We start from the raw sequence: 27839 nt of genomic DNA, 5'->3' as shown, positions 1-27839 counted from the left end.
GGCATACAGCAAGAGCTGAGGAGCAGCATTCCCTAGACAGAAGCACAGGCAGAAGCTATTGTTCCTTTGACGGGTCCTTCCCCCACAGAACCAGGAGATGGGCACCATATCTGAGCCTCCATCTGCCTGGCTAACCCTGTTAGCTTCAACCAGGTAAAACCCTACCCCATCCAACTTTTGGACCCACCTAAGCTGTTTCTAGTGGCTTTTCCACAGGAATGTCCTGTCTTGGATCATGCTTCAGATTTTCCTAAAATCTCTCAAACAAGCAGAATCTGGCCTCAGCAAGCTCTATACCACTCACTAAGTGACCCAAGTCTGGCACTAGCAGCAGCCAGCCTTAGTTCACAGCTTGGCCTCGCCTTGGCATCTCCAAGCCCAGCACAAGTAATAGCCATCTATAGGTCAATTTGTAGCTTATGCCTGATGGCCCCATGCAGAATCAAGCTGTGACTGACTTAGCTTTCATCTTCTGGGAGGCCCCAGAACCAGAACACCCAGTGGACAGCCTCAGACCACTTCAAAGTATCACCACCCATCCACCTCCTCAAATGACACATTCAGGAGGTGAACTCAGTAGGTACCAGAGTCCTGCTGAAGCAAGTCTCACTCTGTGTGGTGGGCCCCTGACAGCTAGTCTTCTAAGGTGGTCGGAGGTTGGTGGTCAGTGGTCACAACCAGTCTTTGCAACTTGAGTAAATCCCTCTCACTGATGTGCCAACAGCAATCAGGCTCCATTACAATAGAAGGATGTACAGCCTACATGAGAGACACACTTCAAGTGCCCAGCTGGGGTCATCAGGGAGACTGTACCTCTGAACCCTACAGGACACCTACTTCATTAGGCCATGCTACCAAGCCTGTGAGATGCAGAAGCTCTACTTAATATGTAAAAACAAACACAGGGAGGTGGCCAAAATGAGGAGACAAAGAAACATGGCCCAAATGAAAACACAGAGCAAAACTCCAGAAAAATAACTAAACAAAAATGGAGACAGAGTTCAAAACACTGGCTATAAAGATGCTCAAGGAACTTAGTGAGAATCTCAACAGCCTAAGAAAGATTCAGTCAGAAATGAAGGATACACTAACTGAAATAGAGAATAATTTACAGGAAATAAATAGTAGAGTAGGTGAAATTGATTATCAAATCACCAATTTGGAATATAAGGAAGCAAAAAACAAACAAACAAACAAATAAACAAAACACCCAATCAGAACAGCAAAAAGAAAAAGAACAAAAAATTATGAATAGAGTGTAAGGAGCCTCTGGAAAAACTTGAAGCATACTAATATATCATGGGAGTGCCAGAAAGAGAAGAGAGAGAGAAGAAATTGAAAAACTATATGAAAAAATGACAGAAAGCTTCCCTAACTTGATGAAGGAAATAGACATAGAAGTCCAGAAAGCACAGAGTCCCAAACAAGAGGAATCCAAAGAGGCCCACACCAAGACATATCATAATTAAAATGCCAAGGATTAGAGACAAAGAGAGAATCTTAAAAGCAGCAAAACAAACAAACAAACAAAAACAACAACAACAAAAAACAGTTAATTACCTTCAAGGGAGCTCCCATAAGCCTGTCAGCTGATTTCTCATCAGACACTTTGCAGGCCAGAAGGGAGTGGCAAGAAATGTTCAAAGTAATGAAAAGCAAGGACCTACAAACAAGATTACTCTATCTGCAAAACTGTCATTTAGAATTGATGGACATAGAACTTTCCAGAGAAGAAAAAGCAAAAAGAATTCATCACCACCAAACAAGTATCATATGAAATGTTAAAGGGTCTTTTTGAAGAAGATAAGAAATATGAACAATAAAATATGTGGGTTTCCAGACTCAAGGATTGGTTGGCTTATTGCTGGGTTGGCTTTGTGGGTTGTGTCATGCAGACAAGGGATAAGTTGCCTCAGAATAGGACTTTGTGATTTATTTATTCATTGGGTTACTGAGGTACTTTTGTAAAAGCATAGGCTTTATAGTGGGAAAAGAAGACCTGGGTTTGAGAAATGAACTCTTTTAGAGTCCTACATCATGCCAGCATCTTTAAAACCCTTTAATCCTAACCTTAACCAACGGAGACTAGAACTATAGTTCCCATTATACCAACAAGGAAAGGAAAGCAAGGACAAATAGGGTACACTTTTTAAAAACTGAGCCAAGCAGCCTGGCCAGTTCAATTCCCTATCAGAGCACATGCCTGGGTAGCAGGCTCATCCTCAGGAGGGGGCATGCAGGAGCCAGCCTATCAATGTTTCTCTGTCATTGATATTTCTCTCTCTCTACCCCTCCCTCTCTCTTCTCTTTCTCTAAAAATCAATAAAAAACATATTTTTTAAAAACTGAGCTCAGCCTAAAACATAAGTTCCTTTCACAACTTCTTGCTGCTTTTCCAATACAAAACTATTTCAATTCTGTAAGCATATATAATTTATAGCTATGATTATGTTACAGCTAAACTTGGTGATATCCCAGAATGAATATGGGGTTGGCAGTCAGAAAGCATTATCATCTCAGTCTTTGTCTTCAGTGGCTGTATGACCCTAGACAATATGCTTCTTGTTTTCGAGCCTCACTTTCCTCTTCTAGAGAATGGAAATGATAATTATCTTTCTCATAGGAATAAATGAAATAATGTATGTAGGACAGGGCAGGAACCAGGGAACCCATCTTCAATGAAATCATGTACCAATGGACATTTAAGTAGCAATGGCAATAACAGTAAATTTCTGGAAAATTATATATATATATATATATATATATATATATATATATATATATATATATACATATATATTAAGTGGCGCGATAATTATGATGTCTGAACACATAATAATCTGGCCACTCAGTGTAATATATAGTCCCGGTGCATGAATTCATGCATGGGTGAGGTCCGGCCAGCCTGGCCAGGGGAAGGGGGAGACTGCCTGCTGGGCGAACTCCTGGTTGAGGGGACAATTTGCATATTAGCCTTTTATTATATAGGATATACACTGAGTGGCCATATTATTATGTGTTCAGAGATCGTAATAATCTGGCCACTGTGTGTGTGTGTGTGTGTGTGTGTGTGTGTGTGTGTGTATGTGTGTGTGTGTGTGTATTATACCATAATATAGATTGAGGGAAAGGAAAATACAAAATAATTACTTGTTTGGGGCTCAAAATTTTATTACTTTTTGTAACCAGTGAAAGTAAAGGATGCAGAAGGGATTTGTGTATTTCACCTATTGTGCTGTTAAGTTTCACAGTTTCTGGACATTCCTGATGGAATGCTCTTTTAAATATAATAATTATAAAATATTTAAATGGCCCTGGTAGGTATGTCTCAGGTGGTTGAGCTTTGTCTTATGCACCCCCATGCTAGTTAGATTCCCTATCAGGGCTCATGCTGGGGAATTGGGCTTGGTCCCTAGTGGGGAGAGTGCAGGAAGCAGCCAATAGATGTTTCTCTCTCTCTCCCTCTTCCTTCCCTTCTCTCTCAAATCAATAAAAAAAAACATACTTTTAAAAGCAAATAAAATATTTAAATGAATATGGAAAAGAGGGGGAAATTAAAGAAGCAAGCAAAAATCTCTGTTAGCTACTAGTTGGATATTATCATTCTTCATATTCTCACTGTGTGCATCAAATGACATTGATTTATTTTTTAATATACAGAATAACATTTGATGCTTTTGATATAACTGCAAGGTCAACATGGCATTTTCCTCTTTGCAGATGAGGAAACTGAGTTTACATCCCAGGTATGGTGGAGGCCAAAGCACCTGTGTGGCCTTCAATGCCTTTTATATTTCATCGCATCCCAACCTTATGAAGCAGGGTCCTCTCCTCAATCCCTAGATAGGGAGCCTGAGGCCCATGGAGTTTAGTGTCCTATCCTGCCATTCTGTTAATGGCAGAGTCCAGACTGAAACCCAGGTTTTTCTGACTCTGAAGTCCTTATTCTTCCCACTTGGGTATACTGTCATGGGCCTTGTTTCTGACCATAATAGGAATCACAGTCAGTTTAGACAGTGTGGAAAATACACTCAAGGATGCAAATAACCACCTACCCCACAATCCACTGATGGTTAAAATTTTGGGTTCTCTTCCTGATATTTGAAACCTATTAAATATCTAACTTCAACTTACTGTATTTGTGGCAACTCATTTTTAAAGTATTAAACCATATCACATGGATATTTTTTTTAATACAGAAGAAAGCTATGTATCATTTAAATTTTAAAATGAACCATTAAAAATTTCACTGGCAAAACCTGGCAGACACATTGAAGAAACACAGTTCCCACCTTTCTCAAAGACCTTCTTTGGAAGAATATTAAAAAGTCTGCATATCAACAGATTTAGTTATAGGTAATGCAAATTCTAGGCTGCAGAAATAGAGGACAAAATTAAATTGCTTTCATACATACTCATTATCAACTGGAACAAAACATTGAATCTGACTAATTTAGTGATGTACCAAGACATGGTTTAAGCACCACCTATTACATTCTCAAAACAAATGTGTCTGATCTCAAAGTAAACTTACAGGGTGTTAGTTTGAAGTGCAGAGGTGAAGGTCTTCAACAGAAGGGAAATTGACTTTCTACTGAAAAAAAAGTTGGGTACTATACTGATCATGAAAAGAAAATGGTTGAAAATTTGATTCCTGGCAAATGTTTGTATAGAAATCTCAGGTGTGTGCTATAGTGCATTGTATGAGTATAAACAGCCACAACTCACTTATCCCATCCCTGTTCAGCTTTAACTGGCTATAGAAATCTAGGATCTGCCTCTTGTCTCACTTGCTTACACAAAAAAATGACACCTACCTGCAAATAAATTAAATCTTATTCCCTGTACTGTCCCCATCTATAAAAGAAGATAGTTCTAATTCTAAACAGTTAGGAGAATGTGCACAGGAGTGACACAGATCTGGGTTTGAGACCTGGTTCCATTACCTTATATCACAGTGGTGCCCAAGTTTGCTCACCATGCACTCAACTCAGATGAGCAAAGCTCTGTAGGGTTTTCATTTATATAACTGGTATGGCCATCCTCATTGGCTCCATCTAAACCAGATTTTGTCTACTCTAGTATTCTCTGTCTCATTGAAAACATACGCAGTCTTTCAGGTTGGTCTTGCCTTCCATTCAAACATTCTCCATCATGAAGTAGCCTGGTACTCTCAGCTGGGTTATAGTATTCTCTTGCTGAATATAATCCATGTCACAGAATACCAAGACCATAAACCATCACTTGGATACTTTGATAAAATGAGACAAAAAATAAGACCACTGTGCAAACCACACAAAAAATTATCAAACATCCTCTTCCACTAGCTAACAAGAGTGACTACTGCTTCTTTAATAATTACAGCTTTAGCCTTGCTGTATTCTTTCTTCAGAAGAAATTAAGATATCTAATTATGGAATTATTCCTGCTTTCTGAGAGCACACAATCCGTATCAATCTCCTGTTTTCTTGAACCCTCTTTAAGCAAGCCAAATTCTGTATTACTTCATTCCTAATGTCCTCCTACTGAGACACCCCATGGGTCTTCATGGTGTAAATTTTGCCTCACTGTAATGGGGAGGGGGGGAGCACAACTTTGCTTGATAACAGGTTCCTGGTGGACTTTTGGCTAGAGAACTCTGACAGCAATATGATCCTGAATTGGCTGCCACCCTAAGCCCTGTCACTCCTTGTTCCACAGTATCTGCAAAGGACAGAGTTCACAATAAATACCAATACGAGGGTGCAGGTAGATTATGGAATGGTGTAGAGATTGATATAGAAGGTCTGGGGACAGAAAATAACAAAAGGGAGTCCCTGCCAGGAGGGTACAGCATCAGCTACTCTGTTTATTTCCCTGGGCCCTGGCACACTCTGTTTTAGGGACAGAGTGGCAGGGAGACAGGGTTGTGAGATTCATGTGGATTAGCTCCCGGAAAGGTAATCCCTATATGTGGTTTATTTTACCTTCCTTCAAATACCAAGCATAAAGTCCATTGACACCTCCATTGAGTAACACTTCTTACAAAGGCTGCTGATGGGGTGGATGGTGGGCCCCACCCTGTCCACCATCAGGGCTTAGGAGACTCTATAAGGAAGGATCCCCAGAAGCAGCTACAGAAACTCCAAGGGAGTTGCCTTGATGATAGCCTTTTCCATCTCTCATCTGCAACTAATGTGTGTACCTTTCCCCAGAATTACTTTGACTCCTGTGTTTTATTCTTCATTCCCACCAGTTTGTCCCAGAACTTGTCTCTTAACTTATCAGACACCCTTAACCCTAGGATCCCTGTTTGTGGCCCCCATCACCAGCCCTCATTCACAACTGCTACTTATCTTCTAAAATATGGATTTCATTTATCCTACATGGCTTCTCATAGGCCTTTAGTGTCATATGCCCTTAATGATCACAGAATTTCCCTATATTCATGACCCTTTAGATCTCACCATCCTGTAACCCCTGTGCTGCAAAAAGGCAGTGGTTGGATGTGAACTTCATCCTCTTAGAGGTCATATCCAAGGGTAGAAAAGTCAGAGCTAGAGCAGGGAAGTTTAGACACTGTCCCCTACTTCTCCAAAATAAAATAAAGGAGTGAGAAGTAGTGTCTGGCTGCTCTTAACACTCTAACCTGCATTTAGACGGTGGTGAAACAGGACTAAAAATGGCAGTGGAAGTCAGAAAAAGATAAATATCACATGTTCTCACTCATTTGTGGGATATAATTAACAACATAAACTGATGAACAAAAACAGATCCAGAGACAGACAAGCATAGAACGGACCATCAAACCTCAAAAGGAAGGCAGGTGAGGGTGAGTAAGAGATCAACCAAAGGACTTGTATGCATGCATGTAAGCATAACCAATGGACATAGACAGTAGCAGGGTCAGAGCATGTGCTGGGGGTGGGAGTGGCCGGAGAGATATCAGTGGGGGGAAAAGGGAAACATATGTAATATATTAAACAATAAAAAATTAAAAAAATAAAAGACAATATAATGCCCACCTGTGATGTAAATAAAAAATAAAAGGAAAATAATTTGTAATAAAAAAAATTCTTTCACAGGTCTGAGGATTAAGAGAGAGAAAACTATTTGGCAGCAATCCCAGTGCCAGCCAGGCTCAGAGAAGATGCCCAGAGTTCCCTGGAGGGAGGGACATGGATCATGGGATTCACATCTGACCCCTCTTTTTTCTCCCTGTGCATCAGCCCCTTTCAATCTGTGCTCTCCTTGCCCATCCAACCTATAGTGCACAGCCCATCACATCAAATATTTCACTTTAGTCACCTTCTACTCTCTTATCACTTGATCCTTTTGTCTCAACCACAGCTAAGCTTCTGTAATAGACAGCTCTGTGCAAATTGTCCTGTAGGAAAAATTTCTGAAGGAGGTATTGCTGTGTCAAAATACATAAGGTCCTTTTTAGCAGATTGGGTGATCATTAAGAAGAGGAACTCTTCTGCATCGTTGATGGTAGTGAAAATTGGTATTAAACATTTTAAAACTTCACTTGGCAATGCTATATGGTTTGGTTGAAAATGTTCACTCTTAGGAATTCATCTTCCTTAGGAAAATCTTACACAAGTTTCAAAAATATATAAACAATCACCATGATTATACCATTGCTTCAAGCAGGAAATTCTTGAAAGAAGTTTTGTTGTAAGATAAATTCCTCAGGGTATAATGGCTTGATTAAGGGTTCTTGGGATATAAAATATTTAATTAAATGTAAGAAGGTACAAATTATTTAAGGTAATCAGAATTATCGTAATTTTTTTGCCACCTGACAGAAATAACCACTTCTTTATTTTCTAGTGGAGGCCCAGTGCACAAATTCATGCTCGGGTGAGGTCCCTAGGCCTGGCCAGTGATCAGGACCAATCAGAGCTGGGATGATCAGGGTCTGCTGGCTGGGGAGAGGGCCAGGGAGAAGGATTGTGGGCCAATCAGGGCCTGCCGGCCAGGGGGAGAGACAGGGCACAGGAGGTTGCCCATTGGCCTCAAGGAGGAAGCCAGCCCTCTGTCCCACTGGGAAAGGTGCCACATCCCCCACCACCCACTCCTGGTTCCCAGTCCTAGCCCAGGGCCTGAAGGCCCTGGCAGGGTCAAGAGAGGAGGTGATGGTCACAGGGCTAGGCACGGAAGGAACCGATGCTGGATGGGCAGTTGGAGGTTGGCTATGGGAACACACTGACCACCAGAGGGCAGCTCCAGTGTTAAGCATCTGCCCCCTGGTGGTCAGTGCACATTAACCAGTCATTTCTATTGTTTGGTAGTAACTGTCGCTTAGGCTTTTATATACATAGATTTCTAGGATGTATAATATTTATGGAAATAGTTACCTTGATGTAGTGCTTACTACAACACTGTGCTTGACAGCTAACATATATATAGTATTTCAAGATCAATATTATAACTATATTTACAGATGAGAAAACTGAGGGTCAGAAGGGTAAAGAAATTTATAGGAGTAAGTAGTAGAGTTGAAATGGGATCTCAGGTGTAGTATTTGAGAATAAAGCACAGCACATTAATCTATATATTGATTACATCATCAAATTATTTCAATAACCATAAAAAATAATTACCCTCTTCCTTTTCAGAATGGGAAAATGAAGCTCAGATGGATTAAGTATCTTACCTTTGAGTCACTCCCTTGAAATGGGTAGAACCCCAAATGATGATAAAAGGTATGTATTCTATTTAAGTCCATTGCCCATTTTTTAATTGGGTCATTTATCTTCCTTTTATTTAGTTGTATAAGCTGTCTGTAGATGTTGGAGATTAAACCTTTATCAGTGATAACATTTACAAATATGTTCTCCCATACAGTGGGCTTTCTTATTGTTTTGTTGATGGTTTCTTTTGCTGTAAAAAAGCTTTTTATTTTGATGTAGTCCCATTTGTTTATTTTCTCGTTAGCTTCCATTGCCCTAGGGGCAGTATCAGTGAATAAGTTCTTTTGGCATATGTCAGAGATTTTGCTGCCTGTGGATGCCTCTTGTATTTTTATGCTATCCTGTCTTATGTTTAAGTCCTGTATCCATTTTGAGTTTATTTTTGTGTATGGTATAAGTTGGTGATGTAGTTTCATTTTTTTGCAAGTGTCTGTCCAATTTTCCCAACACCATTTGTTGAAGAGACTGTCTTGACTCCATTGTATATTCATACCTCCTTTGTCAAATATTAATTGAGTATAGAGGTTTGGGTCGATATCCGGATTCTCTATTCTATTCCATTGATCTATATATCTGTTCTTGTGTCAGTACCAAGCTGTTTTGAGAACAGTGGCTTTGTAATACAGCTTAAAATCTGGTATTGAGATCCCTCCTACTTTATTCTTCTTTCTCAGGATTGCTGTGGCTATTCGGGGTCTTTTTTTGTTCCAGATGAATTTTTGGTGAGTTCTTTCTAGGTCTGTGAAGTATGTAGTTAGAATTTTAATGGGGAGTGCATTGAACTTATAAATTGCTTTGGGAAGTATGGACATTTTAATTATGTTGATTCTACCAATCCATGAACATGGTATGTTCTTCCATCTGTTTACATTTTCCTCTATCTCTTTTTTCAGTGTCATGTAGTTTTCCTCATATAGGTCTTTTATCTCCTTAGTTAAGTTTATTCCTAGGTATCTTAGTTTTTTTGGTGCGATGGTAAATGGGATTGCTTTTTTAGTCTTTGTTTCTGTAAGTTCACTGTTGGTGTATAGAAATGCCATAGATTTCTTGGCGTTAGAATATTTTCAAAAGAAGACAGAAGGAGGGCCAAGAGGCACATGAAAACATGCTCAAAGTCACTAATTATCAGAGAGATGCAAATCAAAACAACAATGCAGTACCATCTCACACCTGTCAGAATGGCTAACATCAACAAATCAACAAACAACAAGTGTTGGCAAGGTTGCAGAGAAAAAGGAACCCTCGTGCACTGATGGTGGGAATGCAGACTGGTGCAACCACTGCGGAGGACAGTATGGAGTTTCCTCAGAAAACTGAAAATGGAACTCCCATTCGACCCAGTAATCCCACTCCTAGGAATATATCCTAAGAAACCAAAAATACCAATCAGAAAGGAAATATGCACCCCTATGTTCATAGCAGCACAATTTACAATAGCTAGGATTTGGAAACAGCCTAGGTGCCCGTCAGCAGATGATTGGATCAAAAACTATGGTACATCTACACAATGGAATACTATGCTGCCATAAAAAAGAAGGAATTCTCATCATTTGCAGCAACCTGGATGGAATTGGAGAACATCATGCTGAGTGAAATAAGCCAGTCAATGAAAGAGAAACACCACATGACCTCACTCATTTGTGGAGAATAAAGAACATTATAAACTGATGAACAAAAAGATAGATACAGAGACAGTAAAGCAACAAACAGACTCTCAAATTACAGCGGGGAGGGTAGGGAGATATGGGGGAGATAAGAGATCAACTGAAGGACTTGTATGCATGCATATAAGCAAAACCAATGGACGAAAATCTCTGGGTGGAGGGAGTGTATAAATGAGAGTGGAGGGGGAGCAATGGAAAGATATGTACACATATAATACCTTAATAAAAATATCTTTTAAAAAGGTATGTATTCACCCAAAACCTTTTCTCTTTCCAGCCCATCACACTGCCTTGTGCTACTTAACTATTAAAAAAAGCTTTTACAGGCTTTGTTTCTTATTACAAAAATAATCCATATTTATTTTTTATAATATAAAAATACAGACAAGTAGAAAAAGATATAAGCAGCCTCCAATCTCATGCTTGCTAATAAACAACGCTCATGGTTTGTTGCATCCCATTGCAACTAAAAATATCCATATATATACACCTACATGTGTAACTGCACATACATTTTATGGAACCAAAATCACATGGATGGATACAGTGTTGTATACTAATTTTTTAACCTTCACATTATATCATATGCCACAAGGATAATATCTCCCTTTCTTTTTAGTGAACAGTTTACCAATGGTCTAGTACCTTTTTTATTGTTTATGAATTATCAAGCAATTGAAAACGTCACATTTATCAAATATTCAATGCTCTGTTCTGCTTCTTATTTTTATATTCTGTCCCATTAATAGATGTGTCAGTTCTTGTACCAGCATTGAACTGTTTTCATACTACATCTTCATAGAACCCTGGCATCTAAGGTGATACTCTACATTCTTCCTCAGCCACAAGCCCTTTATCCTTCTGATTGGTTTGAGAAGGCTAATAATAAAGGAATAAGAAGACAACATTTATTGAGCACTTAGTGCCAGACATCTTACTAAATGCTTTATTTGCATTCGCTCATTTGATTTTGAAATATTTTTTAAAATGGGACTCAGAAAAGCTAAGTAATTTGCCCAAGGTCATGCAATCATAAAATAGTTGCACTTAAGGCCAAAACCCCTAACCATAGTTATATTGTATTTGTGTGACTCCATGGTAAAGGTGAAGCCAGTACAGGGAAAATGACTTCTTCTATGGTCTTGTGGTCTGTTATTACGATTGGTTCCCATCTATTGTCTCCTCTTTCCAGGGCTTAGTGGAAAACTGTTTCTTTGGATGTTCAAATAAAAAGTGAAGTAAGAGGGGCAGAATCACATGAAATACAGGTAAAAGGAAATAGTGCAATGACTGTCTTTCCTCAACTTTCTCAGTTAACTCTTCCCACAACATAGAAACGGTACTTAACTTCATACCTTATGTAAATATTTAAATATTTCATTTCTTGTTGATACATTTTTAAGTGCTCTGACAGTTCTGTTCTTGTTTTATGTATGTTTCTTTTATGGTATAGAGGAGTCATGGTGAACAGGACAAACGTTTGCTGAGGTCACATAGGATATGCCAAACATTTCTTATGGTTTCTTATTTCCCCCATACAACAACTGTGGGGTAAGGTATAATTTTTTTTAAATTTAGGTTTACAGAGAGTAAATACATTTTCTGGAGTCATTCTTATGGTAAGACGCAGGAATGGGGTTCCATCACCCATTCTCCTAAAGGACACAAAGCAGCCTCCCTTTTAGAACACTTCTAGGCCTAGAGAAGTGATCAGATCACACTCCTTTTATTGTGGCCCCGTGGGGACTTTTTCAATAACCCTTTGGGGTGACAACAACAACAGAGGAGTTAAAAATCCCACCCTGTACCAAAAGAACTGGGTGTCCAGCCACATCTGTTAGCTGAGACCTGAAGTGGGTAGGGGAGCTTGGGAAGAAGGTCAGGTTTTTAAATTCCAAGACGGTGATCTGGGAGATAGAAATGAATACTCACCAAACTTATTCTATAACATGGTAATTTCATATCACATGTACTTTAATTCTGGAAACAAACATTCAAGATAGAGATTATTATCTTCTTCCTAACCTCCAGCTCAAGCCAATAAATTCATGAGAGCAATATTGTATAAGTACAGACCAGGGACTCTAAGCCTGGAATTGTTCTAAAACCCAGACTATTCCCATTGCATCCTGTGATCTCATGGGCATTGAATGTTCTGTCTGTTTAATCTCCCAGTAGACTGGCAATTACTCTAGCCTGGTGTGTTCTTCAAACATTTATAATTAGCCATATTGTTTTTTAATAATAAAAATCAATATGATTTTAAAACTTTGCAAAAAATAAAACACAGTACAAAAGAGGAATAAAATTGTTCACATACACTGAGAGGGCAGATTATTATGGTCTCTGAACGCATATTAATCTGGCCACTCAGTGTATATCCTATATTATAAAAGGCTAATATGCAAATTGTCCCCTTGACCAGGAGTTTGACCAGCAGGCTGGCTGGACCCCACCCATGCACGAATTCATGTTTCATGCACCAGGCCTCTAATATATATACTGAGTGGCCAGATTATTATGCATTCAGAGATCATAATAATCTGGCCACTCAGTGTATATAACATACACTGAGTTAATATTTATGATATATCAGAAGGTGACCATAATGCTGAATATACTCCCAATTTACATCTATTGTTTAACAGTGTACCTTTTACTCTTAAAAGTGCCTTTCACTCTCAGAAAGATAAATTATATGGTCATCATCAATATAAACTAGTAAGAGATAGGTAAAAGATAACTTGCAATTTTCATAAGAAAAAAAAACAAGATAAGTGCCCAACAAACTTATGAAAAGATAACCCAAATGCAATAATGAAATAAATAAAAATAAAATTCCTAATATTTCATAAGTGAAAAAAGGAGAGAGGTAGATATACATGTTGTCCTATTTTGTTTGTTTGTTTGGGCTGAAGAATATATATATACCTAGCTGTATATTTATATTGTGTATATATATGTGTTTTGTGCATATATTTACAAAAAAGTACTTACATATGTTAGTACATTATGTGGGGATAAAAACATTTGTAGATTATATTAACACTTTCAAAAATGTTTATCTTAAGAGTAAAAAACAGCTTAATTTTCATTTATACATTTCTCTGTATTTTGATGTTAATGCACAAATATGTATCAATTTTATAATTCATAAAAGTAATTGAGATACAACTTTCAAAGCACAGGAAAATTTTTGTTAGGATATAATTCACACAACTAATATTAAGGAAATATTAACTTGAAATAGTATTCACTATTAAGCATAAAAAGCAAATTATACACTGTATGTACAATATGATCCCATTTATTGTTGATAATACACCTATGTGAATGAGTAAGCACATTTTACAAAACAAATTCATCTAAAAGATACGATCCCAAATACAAAATATGCACATGCATGCTTAACACACACACACACACACACACACACACACACACACACACACCACAGATACATCACAGATACACGGTCCCTCAGAGACACACTGGCAGCTTTCTCTTCATCTGAGAACTTCCTGTCAGGGTGGAACTTCCTGTCAAGAGCTCAGAGAGATAGAGAGCATCTGATTCTGCAGGAAAGCCTGCCTGTGTCATTCAAGCTCCTAACAAACCCTGTTTGGTGGATCAGACCAGAGGCACAACCCTCTACAAATTTTTACACTTTCGCCTCCCTGAGATTTCAAGAGATGTAGTAGTGAATCTGACCAGAAGGTGGCGATAATCTCAATGTATGTACTACTGAAAATTTTGTATGGATAGAAAAGGATTTAAGGAGTGTATTCTTTATTTATTTCCTGATGATGACTCGTAAATGTGTACCTCTCTTTTTAATTCATTAATTAAGTAAATACTTATTCAAAGTAAACAGTACTTTTGCCTGAACTGTGTTGCATTTCTATATAAGATTTCCTCACATATAGGGTAAGTGGCTTGGTGGATTATCTGGATAAATTGTATGCTCAGCTCCTCCCTCTGCTTTTTGCCCATTTTGCCAAGCTGGTATTTTGATCCATGGATTTATGGAACCTTGGAGTCACCTTTATTAGAAGGGTTATCCCTGATTATAGCTGAGTAAGACCCACAAAACCTTACTCAGTTTGATGCAACTAAATTGGACAAATATTTATTGAGATCTAATTATGATCTGGGCATAAGAGAAGATTTCTATGTAGCCCTTTCTGGCAGGACAAGTAGTAGATTTTTAGTTTTGGGCTTATCTCACTCCTAGAAGGGTGGCAGTCCAATTTAGAATCCCAGTTGTCCTTTTTGCCCCGTGTCTTCTCTGAAAAGAGAACTATTTTTCTAATTCCAGTTAAAGTTCCCTAACCAAGGGTACAGGAAATTCTAAAGAGGTGGAGGTAGTAAAAACAAATAACATTATACATGTGTTTCTTATGTTCCCTGTGCTTTCCTGTCTTTTAAATTTGCTTTCTAGATGTTAACGTAAGAGATTCTGTTTCCATGTATTCCTTGAAGGGCAAAGCACTCATAAGGACAAAGCCAGTATTTTGACTTCAGGTAAGTCTAGTAAAGTCAGAAGACCATTCTGGGTCTCAACAACAGACCTAATCTACTTAGTAACTCCGTGGCAACATTGGGTAAATCCCATCACCTCTTTATGACCTCACCTATCTGAATTTTCCCTGCCCTGTCTCTCAAACATTCAAGATTATAATATGATATGTATGTTATAATCAAGTGTCTGCAATTATATCAATGTATGGTAGCTTGTTGCTAATTATTACCAATGGTACAGGCTTTGGACTCATTATCCTGGATACTCTTCCAGCTTCAGGCAGGATAAGAATGTGACAGCATTTTTACAGCCTCCTGAATAAAAATATTTTATTACCATTTTACTGCCAAATAGAATTCAGTTAAGTATTGTATTCAGAGTTCACTCACATGCCCACCAAACCAAAGTATGTTCTTTGTTTTCGGAGACATCATCTAGCTGTCTTTCCATGTTATCTATAGTGTCTTCCTCTTCTAAACTGGAGGACTCTTTTCTATACTCAAGTGATAATGGAGTAATGATGTGTACCTCTCTTTTTTATCATCAATACCAGAAATTAAAATGCAGACCAGGATTACTCTTCAAAATATACCTCCATTCCCAGGAAGCCACACACCTGTGCAACGAGATTACCATTAATCAGGACTTTGGCAATTGGCTTCACAACCAATTTATGATCATCAAAAGAACAATAGGGTCATTATTTTATAGTCACAGCCAACACATTCGGATTTTGCATGATTTATTTCTTAACTTTTTGTCTAATATAATCACAAGTCAAAGCCAAAGATAGTTTCCATTTCCTGAACACTTTCAAATAAATATACCTATATTACTCTCTCTTTATATGATATTCTTTTATATAAAATATATGATTTGTAGTCTCACTTTTCATATTCTTCTTATTTTTAGAAGCTCTTTTTAGAAATATCTGGCCCCCAAAGTATTTAGTGGAATCTTTGCACATTGTTGCCACTTAATGAGAGAAGAGAGGCAGATAAACATAAAAGTGAATAGTAGTGGACAGAATAAAATAATAAATTATAGGGTATAAAATAGAGGTCTTGAAAAATGACATCCAATTCACTTGGTGACAAAATGGAGCCCTGGGAGGTTAAATGACTGAGATAAGACAGCTAACAAATGAAAGAGAAAGGACTAGAACCTATGTACCAGAAATAAACATATGCACTTCAATTTTGTTACATATAAACACAATAAGAAAATATCCATTGGTTTATAAATGTGGGATTTACAGCTGAGGCGCTGTGATATACTGAAAAATACATGAAGCTGGCAGTCAAAGGCCACTTGTTCCCATCTCTGTTTACCCACTTAGTGAATGTGTGGGCCAAAACGAGGTCCTTTCATTTCTATGTGCCTTAGTCTCCTAATCTGTTGCATGGAGGGAGGAATCACAGTGCCCAGCACATCACAGATTCTCAGAGGTCTCCAGATTCCTTGGTGGACGAAACAAAGCGCCCACCTGAAATCCTGCCATGGACTAGGGTGAGGCTTGCCTAAAAGAGGCCCTCCCTGTTAAGGAGATAGTCTTCTACAGGTACAGGATTGGCATTTGTAAAACCCTGAATGGGTGCCCCCTTAAATTGTGTGCCCTAGGTGCCTCACAATTTGCCTCATCCTAGTCCTGGCCCTGGTTGAGAGGACTACTAATAACAGCAATAGCTAAAATTCACTAAGCACTCACTATGTTCTAGTCACTATGATAAGAAATTTTCATGTCTTAGCTCTTTATTCTTCCCTCCCGGCATGTAAATTAGGTTAGAATTATTATATCATGTTTATAAATAAGGAAACAGAGGATTAGAAGATTAAGTAACTCGTGCAAGATCACACAATAAGTTTTTGGCAAAGTTCTGGTAGTGGATTGTGTGTATTAACAACTTACAGGCAGCATTATTCTGTTACAGAAATGAGCTTGAAAGAAGAAAAGTGACTTGAATGCAACTGCAATTTAATGACTTGAATCTCAATATAAATAACCCTTAAACAGATGCACTGTCATGCTTTGTTATTCTGTAGCAGCTTGGCTTTCCAGCACTCCACGGGAAACTTCTTTAGAATTAATATGGCGAGTGAAGCAAAGGAAAAGGACTTGATTATTTTCTTAGTGTGTCATCTCTATCATGCAAATATAATAACTAATGTAACAATCCTTTATATTAATGATTGTAGAGCTGAAATATGCCCCTTGTGCTAACACACCTAAACAAAGGGTCACATGAATTAGATGTTTTCTGAGATGGTATAAGCTTCAGGACAAAGCATTGGTGTAGCAGTTTGGGAAGGTGAAATAAGGAGAATGCAGATAACATTTGTGTGATTGCCACAATATGGGATAAGTATTATATTTTATCTCCTTTATTCTTAATAATCAGCATTCTAGGTGGCTAGTATTATTGCCAATGAACAGATGACAAATATAAGGCTCATAGGTTAAGTAACTTTCCCCCAAAAGTCTCCAGGCTTATCAGTGACAGGGAAAGGAGTCAAAGCCTGTACTGTCCCTAAGACCCAAGATATTTCCTCAGTGACCTGAAGGTTCCTATGCTTTGAGTCTAACTGTTCAAGGAGCTGGAATTTATCTAGAGATGGTCAGGACAGTGAAGAATGCCCACTAGTGCATTGTCAAACATCTGCTGTGTTGCCTTATAAATCAGAAAATCAAAATCTGTTTAATAGTGACCATTATGGTGAAACGACCAGAACAACCGTCGGCGTGATACACACTGACCACCAGGGGGCAGACACTCAATGCAGGAGCTGCCCTCTGGTGGTCAGTGTGCTCCTACAAAGAGAGTGCAGCTCAGCCAGGCTCATGGTTGGTGAGTGCAGTGGAGCCTCTCACATCTCTGCAGCAGCACTAAGGAGCAACAAGCAGGCGGGTGATAAGGAGTGAGGGGTCTCAGACTGTGAGAAGGCACAGGCCAGGCTGAGGGATGCCTCCCCCCCACCTCTGCCCCGTGCACGAATTTCATGCATTGGGCCTCTAGTGGAGATACATAAATATTTACGGAGAGGCAGAAATCTCACAATTAAATGAATACAAATAGGTATAAATTTAGAATATTATGGACATATAATATCATTTCTACAAAGGAAAATAAAATTATATGTCTAATTATGTTATCTGTTGATAAATCTAAGTTAGTATCTAATTAGCAAGGAAAAACATCTGGAAGGACACAAAGCTTACTACTAATAGTGATTTAATGGAGTAAATAGCTGTTAGGTAAGAGAAATATAGGTTAAATTTGAACTTCTAATAATGTATTGTTATATTATTTCAATAACCACAGATTGATTCATACCGTAATATGAAAAATAATTGTGTTGATATTTTCAACAAACAGAAAACAGACAATTTTAATCAAAATCACAAAACTAATAATGTATTAATATTAAAAGGTGTTCACAATGTACTCTTCAATGGGAAAAGTTCTAAATACAACCTATACAGTAAAATCCTATTATTTCCAAATAAATCAATGTATATGTAAAGTTTGTTAAAATATATGTCCAAATATTTACACAAACATACACACAGAAAGTTCCTCTTAAGATGGGGCTGAGGCTGCCTCTTCCTCCTCTCTCAAGTCTGAGGTAGCTAGTAAGTTCCTTAGCAATATTCTTGCTCTAGATCCCAAAAGTTGGAGTACAAACAGCTCCCACGTTCCCCAACATCCTGATGAATGATATTTAAACTGCAACCTTCATTAATGTCAATAGGTATTTGTCTAAATTTTATTAATAAGAAGAAAATTAGTTTTTAATAATGAAAACCAACAATATTTTAAAATCAAATTAGGGAGCAGATACATCATACAATCCCAATCTATTTCAAAATATAAATATGGATGGAAACACCTTGAAGAGATAAACTAAGTTTCATTTTCTACTGTATCCAAAAATCTGTCATTCATTCATTCATTCATCCTTATATTCATCATAGTGTTTGAGTATCCCATGTGTCAACTACTGCCAGTTTAAATCTCCGCCTCTCTACCTCCTCTTTCCTGAGCTCCAGGAGAACTGTAATAGTCTACACTTGAGTAGACCTGTTTAGTATTAGTGTTCACCTGTACACACATGACCAGGCTCACACATCATAGCACACCAGCATAAATTAAAGATTGCAGGAGTCCTGGAAGACAACCCACTAAAAGGAAAGGAAACAGTAGTAGAATAGAGCTGATACTTTGAGCATTTCAGCTATCTTCTCATTCATTCACTCACTTTTTAAAATAATGATTTGTTTCTTCTAGTTTGAGTTCACTGCCAAGACAGTGTAAAAAGATTTAAAAGATGCAAAAAACCTTAGGAGGTCTCATTCTTGTTTTCTCTCATAGGCATGAACAACAGAGTTCTGGCACTTTCTATAACTGTGCTGTTAAGGTTCACGCAGTTTTCTGGACATGCCCAACTGCCAGGTAGTGGACTTCCACACAGGATTTCCCCTGAGATGAACCAGGTGAATAAAGTATTTCCTGACTGTTATATCTGGCTAGGGTCTCAGATTAGCGCTGCCTTGTCTTTACCTAGCTAATACCTCCTTATCTCTCAGGCCCCAGCTTAAACAGCACTTGCTGTGGGAAGTCTCTCTAACACCCCCAAAAATAGACAGGTACAGTACTTGTTTTATCTGCTCTGTCCCATTACACTCTGAATTTTCCTTACCATGGCAGCTACAACACTTCATCATTATTGCTGTCTTCACTAATTTCCCCCTTAGACTGCAAGCTCAAGGAGGGCAAGGATGTGTGTTTTGTTTTGTTACCATGGTAATGTGTTACAACTCTAAAGCTTCGTGTTTATATTTTACTTAAGTTCAAAACTGGTGTGGATTCTTAGTAATAATTTTTACTATATCTGAGAGTGTCCTCACCTTTTTATAATTTTATTATAATTTAACCTGATTTATATAATAACAAATGAGTTTCTATATGCTATTAAAATCACAAAGACTTATGTGTTTATATTAATAAGAATTTTTGATTGACAAGCCTTTGTTCTTTAATTTTATTTTTTATCTCATAACACCTATCCATGAAAGAAAAAATAATATAAAAGATCAAAAGAATATAAATCTTTCATAATTTTGCCACAGAACTAATACATTTTTCTGAAATAAACAATTGTGAGAAGAATGACCTTTATTTTCAATTGCTAACAAAGGTATTTCATGTTTGCATTTAAAATAGGTCTAGCTCATGTATGAGTTCATCTTCTTCATGTCCCTGAAATACTAAATTTTAGGCTTTAGTGAATAGCCCTTGATAATTAGTTTGATGTGTGTGTACATGAGTGCTTGTCAGAGTGTATTTTTGTGTACCAAGAACAATAATCTGTTTCTATATGCCCCTTCATTGATAGATATGTTTTGTGTTCTTTTACCTTCAACAAACTTATGTTTGTGGTAAAGACCAAAATTAAGTATTTAGATTGATGTTTCCATACTCCCTTGCACATACTTACTATTTCCTTAGGGTTCAGTTCAAGACATGGAATTGCTGCCTCAAATGGTATACACATTCTTAATTTAATTCTCTACCTGCCAACCAGAGAAGTTGTACCAATTTAAAGTCCATAAACTAGAATTAAGTGAAAAAGAGCCTCAGGAAGTGAGGATTATGGCTGTATTGATGTCCTGCTAGAAATTGCATGCCTTAGATTCTACTAAGAAGCAGCTTTAAGGCCACAATAATAGTAAATACACTTCGGAGTGGTCTGTAATGGCAAGAGCACAGAACTTGGAGTCAGTAGCCTTAGATCACAGTTTCAGTTTGATGAAGAATATATAAAAGTATTTTTAAATCCTTGTATTATCATTATTATGCAACAACGTGTACGCCCTGGCCAGCATCACAGTAAGCCAGAATCTATCTAAGATCTCATAGAGCCAATGTGTGGATCAACTACTCTTCTATTCCATCTCTTCAGTAGGAGACTATTCTGTTCAGTTATCACAAGCGTTTTTACCAAAGAAGGATTCTACGCTCATTACCTGAACACTCATGGCCAAAAATTCCTTGAAAGGAGAAAGATGCCTGGACTTTGCAAAATGTTACAGATGCCTGTCCTGAATGCTTAGCACCTCTATTCAAACCTAAGAGTTGGTACTACCATGTTTTGGTGTCCAAGAGATAGGAGGGCTCAAACAAATGATTTGGGCAGAAATTGCTGATTTTGGTGCAAGATTGGCTCAGCTGGGTTCCCAAGAGAAACCTCAGAATAGTAAAATATTTAAATAAGGGTTAGATGTGCTCGCTTCGGCAGCACATATACTATATAAGGGTTAGATGACTGAGGAAGACGCTATACCTTAGACCGTGGAAAGAGAGCCGTTTTTATTCTCCTACTGGCATGTAAATTCTTTCTCTTTTTCAACAGATAGAGTTTGGCACTGCATTGTCCCTCTGAAAACTGCATGACTCAGCCAGATACATAGCAAGAGGCATGAAAAAGCAGGTTTGTTTTATTGGATTGTATGACTATTTACAAAAGATAGACATAGGTATTACTAATAGTGCCCTGATGACAGCAACCAGTGCCCTGCCTTGGTCTTGCGTCCTGCCCACCATGGCTGACACCCACCATGTTTTGTGCATGCACATCATAGTGACTGGTTATTTGGTTGTTCCAGTTGTTGCTCCTTTTATTATATAGGATTGTATTTTAGAAATGAGGCCATCCCAGAGGAAGAAACATGCCCATCATCCATTAATTAGTAATGAGTCTGCTATCTGAACCCCTAGTCTTCTAAATCTAGTCTTCTAACAGCGGAGAAGTCATTATTGTCATTTATTTCTTTGACTCAATGGGAAAATATTTCTATAGTGACCCGCAGAAAGGTAATATAAGAGATAGGAAAGTACATGAAGGTAAAAGAAATGCTATAATGGTTATTTTTTCCTTTTTCCATATTCATCATGTAATCTATACTATAACTCAGAAATGACACTGCAGCTCACAGATTATTAAAAATGCATTTCACTTATTGCTGTTACACTTTCAAATATTCTCTATAATTTACTATTGCTTATTAAAATCATGTAATGGAAGAGAGAAGGCAAGGAAACAGGAGTAATAATTGTTCAAGTCCACCATATCCTATAATACTGAAGGTTTTGCAATTATTACCTCGCATTAGCTCTGTGTATAGTATATCTACTAAAATATCATTTTACAACATAATCAAAAGAAATACACTTTGTTTTATTTACAAAAAGCATTTTATGAAACAGCTTGTGCATAATTATCCCAGTTGTGTTTCAATCACATAATAAAAAGGGAGATATTCATTCAGTTTTATGTGCTAAATTGATGATGACTAAGAATACATTTCTTTTTCTTTTATTCATTCAACAAATGTTTTCTGTGCATCTAGTAAGGGAAAGGCACTGCCAGACTAAATCATATCACACTGAAGGCCTTGTCTTCAGAGTTCCAGACATTTTTATCCAACAATATTACATATATTTACATGTATAAGTAGGCATGGACACTTTACTAAGTGAAATTAAATTATGCAGATTTTGAGCTCTGAATAGAAGATCATATGGTAGTAGCATAAGGTTTAGAAATGAACAAGATGGGTTAAAATTCTTGTTCTGCCACTTGTTTCAGATATGTAAACTTGGAAATTTTATTTAGCACCTCCAATACTTAATTTCCTAATCTGTACAAGGAGATTGTTACTTGGATTTTAAAGGAAAGCCTATGGAATGTAGTGCACTCAACCATTCTGTGTAAAAATTCAACACTGATTTTTTTTCATTCCACCTCTTCCCTTTCTTACCAGAAATGACTCTGCCATGAACTCAATAGCAAAACTATATCATCCTACCTAATAAAAGAGTAATATGCAAATTAACCATCACACCACTCAAGCCACACCCACCAGCCATGCCCACCAGCCAATCAGAGAAAGTATGCAAATTAACCCCAACCAAGATGGCTGCAGCAACAGAGAGCAGTTGAGAGAGGCTTGGATTTCCCTGGCAACGAAAGCCAAGCTTTCCTTGGCTTAGGCCTCCACTCAAGGAACAAAGTTTCAATTATAGAAGATACACAAAACCAAACAGAAATGGCAGCATCCATGGAGTGAGCAGGGCCTTGGCTCTGTTCTAGGCTACAAGTTTCAATTATAGAAGATAAATATATCCCAGATACCAGGACCTCTACTTGGGTCGCCAGGGGGCGTGGCTGGCCTGCAAACCATCACAGGCCCCTCACTCAGGCTGCCGCATGTCCCAAGGGAACCCCACCCTGATCCAGGACACCCTTCAGGACAAACCAGCTGTCCCTCACTCATGCACCAGGCCTCTATCCTATCTAATAAAAGAGTAATATGCAGATTGACCATTACTCCAACACACAAGATGGCTGTCCCCATGTAGTCAAAGATCCTGCCCCCATGTGGACACAAGTTGGCCAGCAGGAGACGTCAGTTGGGAGGCATCAGGCCTGCAAGGGAGGGCAGTTGGAGGTGATCAACCCTGCAGGGGAGGGCAGTTAGGGGTGACCAGGCCAGGAGAGGAGGGAAGTTGGGGGCAAACAGGCTGGCAGGGGAGTAGTTAGGCATCAATCAGGCTGGCATGGGAGTAGTTAGGGGGTGATTAGGCTGGCAGGCAGAAGCAGTTAAGGGCAATCAGGAAAGCAGGCAGGTGAGCAGTTGGGAGCCAGCAGTCCTGGATTGTGAGAGGGATTCCAAATTGGAGAGGGAGCAGGCTGGGCTGAGAGACACCACCACCTCCACTCCCCATGCACAAATTTCGTGCACCAAACCTCTAGTAGAGAATATTCAGAAATGTACAAGAAAAAGAAAATTAAACATATTTTTACCTTATGAATGTAATTCAATGGAATGTTGACCGGTAGAGTTCAAATGTGTTTTCCTTAGCCCACTTGGACCTTCTAGAATTTTAACATACTATGTATGCATGGTTTGGGAGGTTCTGGTATTCTTTGATCTTCAGAATATAAATATATAAGACAAACATCATGCAAAATAATGGACTGATTAGGAGAGCCACAAGAACAAGAGTTAGGAATTCTGTCTGGGTCCCACTTTCTAAGTAATACCTGATGACAAGACAAAGCATTACCACACATTTAGAAATGTTGTGGCTATGTGAAATCTGCTAAACAAAATAAACTAACAAACAAAATAGAAACAGACTCAGGTAGATAACAGACTGACAGTTTTCAGAGAGGAGGAGGGTTGTGGGGCTGGGTGAAAAAAGTGAAGGGATTAAGCAAAAACAAAAAACTCAGACACAGAAAATAGTATGTGACTACCAGAGGGAAAGGATGGGTAAGGAGAGGTAGAATAGTTTATTGGGAGAATAGATGGTGAAGGAAGGAGATTTGACTTGGGGTGGTGAACACACAATACAATATATGGATGATGTATTATAGAATTGTACACCTGAAACCTATATAATTTTATTTACCAATGTCACTCCAAACAATTAAAGCAAAAATAAATAAAAATGTGGTAATCAATGAGTTTCCCATTTCTCTCCATTTCTTCCCTCTGAGTTCTCAGAGGCAAAGGAAGAAGTATTTCTATTAACAATTTACAAGAATTATCTGTAAGAAAACTAGGCCTCTAGTGAGTAGTCACCAATACATGTCTTCTATTAATGTTATCTTTTAAATGCCCACAGTGGTTGGCAAGGTGTATGGTAAAATTCAGAGACCACCCAAAAACACATGAAGCCTGCCCATTAGGGAACAAGCTAAGGGAACTCACTAAGATAACTTCTTTACATAGTTAGCTGATTTAATCATGTCCACAAGGCTTTGCAATATTGTTCTGAGAGGGATTGTTTTGAGACAGCAATGTTCTATAAATATACATAAACAAATATACATGTGTTGTTTGTATCTCTGTTTCTTCTACAACAATTTTTTGCATGCTTTTTCTCAGTTTCATGCTGTTCATATTGGGGATTCTCATTTTACTAACATTTTTATTTTTCAACTAGAGGCCCAGTGCATGAAATTCGTGCACAGGGTAGGGGGTGGGGTATCCCTTAGCCTGGTCTTAGCCTGCAAAGATGTCAGCATCCCTCACCTGGCCTCTAGCCAGAAGTTCCTCCCCTCGTTCCCCACAGCCTCTGGGAAGATGCTTGTCCTGGGGCCTCCTCAGGGCCCCGGCCCATGACGCCCTGCAGCTCGGGTACTTGGGGGCTTGGGCTTTCCGGTCCAGCTTCCTTGTCTGGCTGTGCATCAGCTGCCATGGGAGCCTTGCCTCAGGAGTCGCTCCCTTGGACCATACTACTTGCGAGTGTGTGTGGGGAGGCGGCCTCGGCAGCAGTGATTTGATGTCTGTAGCATGCCTGCCGGACACCTCCTGCCCCCACTGCGGTGCCATGCTGGTCCCGTCTGGACTGCTGGCAGGGGGCTTCCAGTCTGTGATTGGGGCTTCTGGACTGCGAGTAGGGGCTGCAGGTGGAGGACCCTGGCACCTATAGCGGTCTGTCAGCATCAGGAACTGGAAAGATCAATTTTTCTGGTTCCTCCCCTGCCACGGGGATGCTGAGCTTGGGGCTCCACAGGCAATGCAAGCTCAGAGTCTGCGTACCCCGAGTCCACGCCCCAGCCTGCCTTGCAGTGGGAGGGAAGAGGCCTGTGGAGCCTTTATCAAAGGATTCCTCATTTTTAAGTGAATGTATAAAATTATGCCTGAGCTGGTTTCCCTCACAATTCTAGCTATTCAGACTCTGATGCAAGAACTTTGCTAACAGAGAAGTGGATCTACTTAATGTTAATGGGTGTTATTGTGATTGTCTGGAACAGCTGTACATTCTAATCTAGAGATGAAATCACGACAACAAGGTGTTCAAATAGCCAATATTCAAAATCCTTTCACTGTATTAAAATGATATGGTATATTTTTGTTATTCTAAAGTTTATTTTCTCTTCCCTCCCTCTGTGCTGTAACAAATTGAATGGTAACAAGTAGCTCATATGTAGTCTTTTTCATTGGATTTGGTAGTGAAGGTCTGTTGGTGATTATGGAATTCTGCAGCACCTCTTGGATGTTGATCAAATTCTCCCTTCTAAAATGAAAGTAGTCCATGATTCTATTTAATAAAGAGGGGATATGCAAATTGACTGTCACACCATAACAAGATGGCTGCACCCACAATGGAGGCCAAATTCCCATAACAAGCCTTAACAAGCAATCAGCAGGGTCCTGAGGCTGCATGACACTGGGCCAGGGTAGGATACCTGAGGCTGTACCCCTCGCCTGATGGGGCTTGACTGGGGATCTCAAACCGTGACTCCCACCCTGGCACCAGGCCAGGGGACCTGAGGTTGTGCCCCCTGCCTGGCGGGGTTTGATGGGGGACCTCAGACTGTGCCCCCCACCCTGGCTTTGGACTGGGGAACCTCAAGCCATGCCCCCCACCTCAGCATCAGGCCAAAGGACCTGAGGATTTTCCAGGGGACCTGAGGCTACATCCTCTGCCTGGCACCAAGCCAGGGGACCTAAGGCTGCACCCCCATCCAGTGGGACTTTATGGGGGCCCTCAGGCTGCAGCCCTCAACTGGTGGGGCTTGAAGGGGGACCTGAGGCTGCACCCCCTGCCTGGCAGGGCTTAACAGGGGTTGGGACAGCTGGGTCTGGGTCTCATGCAATTTTGAGACATGCCCGGGTGGGTGGGGACTTGACTCTGGGTCTTGAGGTACACCCCAAACTCTCACAGGAGGAAGATTTTCATATTCATTTTACTAACTTTCTTTAATCTCTGGCATTTCTATTATAGAGAAAGGGCAAATAGCAATATTAAATTATTTCCTCTAATCAATTCCCTTTTAATGTACAAGAATTTCATGCACTGAGCCACCAGTATAAAATAATTGGAGAGAAAAGGAAGCATTTTATTCCTTTCTTTCTGTTTCAAAACCATGAGAAGAATATATTTTTTCATAATCATAGAACTCCCACTTGTTTTCCTACCTGGCGAGAAAATCTGCCTTAAATTTCCTCTGTAACCCAGGCCACTATAAATTAAAACAGTGTGCTGGCTTTCACCCAAGAACTCCTGAGTAAGCAACCCAGTTAATTGAAAGTGGGAATCAGACTATATTTCCCATGAGCCCACGCCACTCTTCACCCACACAGTGGTTGATCTCTGTGGATGGTGGCTGGAAAAGGACAATAGATTTCATGTCAGCGAACAAATGCTCTCACCTTAGCTCTGGTACAAGACAGGAAGTAGTACTGAGCTCATACTGAGGCGTGAGGAAGCTACTTAAAGGAACTGGAAACCAATAGAGCAAGAGCCTTGCAGCACTGGGGCTTAGTGGCCTGGCCAGACTTTGAGTATTTCCAGCGTTAGTATTTCACGCCAGTTGAGGTGGCCCAATACCACCACCAGGAAGATCCCTGAGTGTCTTACTTGGAATACATATACGACCTAATGTTGGCACAGAGTACAAAGGAGACCTACTGCTGAAACTCATCGTGGAAGTTGTGGGTCAATACATCAGTCACTGGTTTGATCCAAAAACCAGAAACATCCACAAGCACTTAGATCCGCTGGCCAGTTCCCAAAGATACCTCAAAGGGGCAGCTTTCTGCCCATCCCACTTCAGCTGTCCAGATTCAACTGAGCCTATAATTTTGGGAAGCCCTGGTAGCAAGGGTGCGTTATGAAGTGGGGAGGCTGTCTGCCAAGACTGGAACATCTGTGCCATTAAAACGCTCACATCGCATGAGCACACACTGAAGGTGAGAGCCCTGGAATCAATGTAGGAAATCCTACATCGCTATCTCCCCTGATGCACATGCTGCTAGCTATACATGGAAATATGAAGGGAAGAACCTGAACATGGATATACCCTATAAAAGAATGGGATCTTGGACGAGGAGGAAGAATTTGACTCCACACACCTGCAATACTTCTCTACTTTAATGATGACCTCAGAGAGCTATAA

The 27839-nt window shown here is 39.2% G+C and overlaps 1 pseudogene across 1 annotated transcript; it reads left to right on the top strand.

The window, feature by feature from the left end:
* Nucleotides 1-434: 434 nt before the first annotated feature.
* On the top strand, nucleotides 435-27839 carry LOC311614829 (cytochrome b5 domain-containing protein 1-like; annotated as a pseudogene). Its single transcript has 2 exons — nucleotides 435-656; nucleotides 27161-27839. The product of its transcript is annotated as a cytochrome b5 domain-containing protein 1-like (transcript).

This window comes from Pipistrellus hanaki (genome assembly GCF_964339955.1).
Source record: "Pipistrellus hanaki genome assembly, chromosome: X".
Lineage (NCBI taxonomy): Eukaryota > Metazoa > Chordata > Mammalia > Chiroptera > Vespertilionidae > Pipistrellus > Pipistrellus hanaki.
Note: the sequence above shows the minus strand (reverse complement) of the source record. Positions and strands in the feature narration are given on the sequence as shown.